Genomic DNA, 2,268 nt, shown 5'->3' with positions numbered 1-2,268 from the left:
CCCCCTACAGTGCCATGATGTTCAACCTCATCACAGGCCCAAGGCGACCAAGCCAGCCAACCATGGATGGAGCCCACTGAAACCCTAAGCCAGGGCAAACCTTTCCTCCTTTACCTTCCCAGGTATCTTTTTCCAGCAGCAGCAAATGTAGATGAAGTCCCTGACCAGAGGAGGGCAAAGAATGAGCTCCAGTGCTGCCCGCTGGAGCTGCAGGAGACCAACAAGAAAGAGAGAAATAAGTCTCCTTTGGGGACAAGTAGAAACAAGGAAGATTTTTCAGGTTGGGAGAGGCCCAGACAGCTACAAAGCTGAGAAGGAGTGGGCCAGGGTAAGCAAGGGAAAGCTAAGGATAAGCAAGAGGTGCCAAGGATGGAGGCCCCCAGAAGTGGGTGTGGGAGAAGAATGGAGGCCCCCAGAAGGGGGTGTGGAAGAAGGATGGAGGCCCCCAGAAGGGGGTGTGGGAGAAGGATGGAGGCCCCCAGAAGGGGGTGTGGGAGAAGCCTGAGGGCTGTTATCAAGACCATTCTGGGCTCATCTGAAAAGCTGGATTTATGCCCGTCTCAACGGTTTGTCCAAGTTAAAGATGACGAGTCGGTTGTACTTAGTTCTGCAAGAGCTGAGTGCTGTGTGCTCAGTGCTGGTTCCTCCTTCTCACCAGCACAGCAGCCCAGCAAGAGTTGGATTGTGTCTTGGCTACTTTTCTCTCACAGTAAAGAGACACCATGACCAAGGCAAATTTTATATATATAAAATTTATTAGGGGCTTGCTTATAGTTTCAGAGGATGAGCCCATGATCAACATGGCAGGGAGCATGGCAGCAGCAGGCAGACATGATGCTGGAGCAGCAGCAGAGAGGGAGCTCACATCTGATCCACAAACAGGAGACAGAGAGAGCAAGACTGGGTGGGATTTTTAGACCTCAAAGCCTGTCCACTCCCCCCACCCCCCGGCCGGGTGACACACCTCCCCTAACAGTGACACACCTAATTCTTCTCAAAACTGTTCCACCAACTAGGGATGAAACATTCAAACCTATGAGCCTTTATAAGGAAGGCCATTCTCATTCAAACCTCCATGGGTTAGAAACCTCCTCAGGTCCAGAAAGGGCATGGGGATCCATGGACCAGATCCAGGGGCTCTGCACACTACAGAAAGCAAAGTTGGGGCCCTGGAAACATAATGTCTGAGCTCAGATACCCCTTCTGTTTCACAAAAGAGACCTCCATCCTGAGCTGCCTTCCAAGTCGTGTGCACTTCCAGGGTCATGTATGATAACACTACCTTGCCCTTGCCCTCGGCTTAAAGAAGAGAAACTGTATGTCAAGCCCCACAGCACCCTTGGCCTCCAGAAGATCCTGAAATGAGGTGACCCAGCATTGAATCCCTGTGAGCCCCATAGCTGGGAACAGTCGGGTAGAGCCAGAGCTGAGCTGAAGCCAGACAGCTTATGTGATAAATGCTGGCTATGTGGCTGAGGTAACGCTGAGGGAAGAGAGGGACAGCCAGGGTGAGGAGATGCGCCCCTGCACCAGCTGAACAGTTGGAGCTGAGACCTCTTCAGGGGCCTTAGTGTCCCAACTCTACAGTTGACAGGACCCTCCTTTGGAGACAAAAGAAGCATGAGCTACCCAAGTCCATCAGAGTCCCTCTCCAACCCGCCTTGCCCCTCACCCAATGTCACTCGTTCCAACCCAGGTTCACTCCAAGTTTTCGGCCTTTAGAGCAATTGGGAGTTCTGTGGCTCAAATCTTTCTGTCTCTTTCCTTTCAGAGGGTGACGATTTAAGAAAAGGTTTTAAAATACAGAATGCTTTGGGTTTTATGTAACATTCAGGTTTATCCAATAAGTGAAGAGCCAATCTCGTACCACATGACCACTTCCTACTGAGCACCATATCCAGGGCTAAGGGCTTTACAGGCACAGTGCCATGTAGTCCTCTTAAGGACACAGCTAGGTAGGCAGTTATTGCTGCCGCTTTACAGGTAGGGAAACAGGCTGTGGGCTTAGGCTTCTTGCCCAAAGGGTCAAAGACACTCTCTTATCAATGCAGGCAATTACCTCTGCGTTCTCTATCGCCTCCTGCTGTATGTTCTCGCCTGGCATCTGGAGCCCTCTTGCCAAAATAGAATCCTGCCACTCAGATAGCTTCTCTCCTTTTGTTTGTTGTTTTGTTTTGTTTTGTCTTTAAACATTTATTTACTGTGTGAATGTGAGCACACAGAGGTCAGAAGACAACTTCTTTCCTTCCACCATATGGGTCCCCTATG

This window comes from Mastomys coucha, unplaced genomic scaffold (genome assembly GCF_008632895.1).
Source record: "Mastomys coucha isolate ucsf_1 unplaced genomic scaffold, UCSF_Mcou_1 pScaffold5, whole genome shotgun sequence".
NCBI lineage: Eukaryota > Metazoa > Chordata > Mammalia > Rodentia > Muridae > Mastomys > Mastomys coucha.
The sequence above is the reverse complement of the archived record's forward strand: the minus strand, read 5'-3'. Positions refer to the sequence as shown.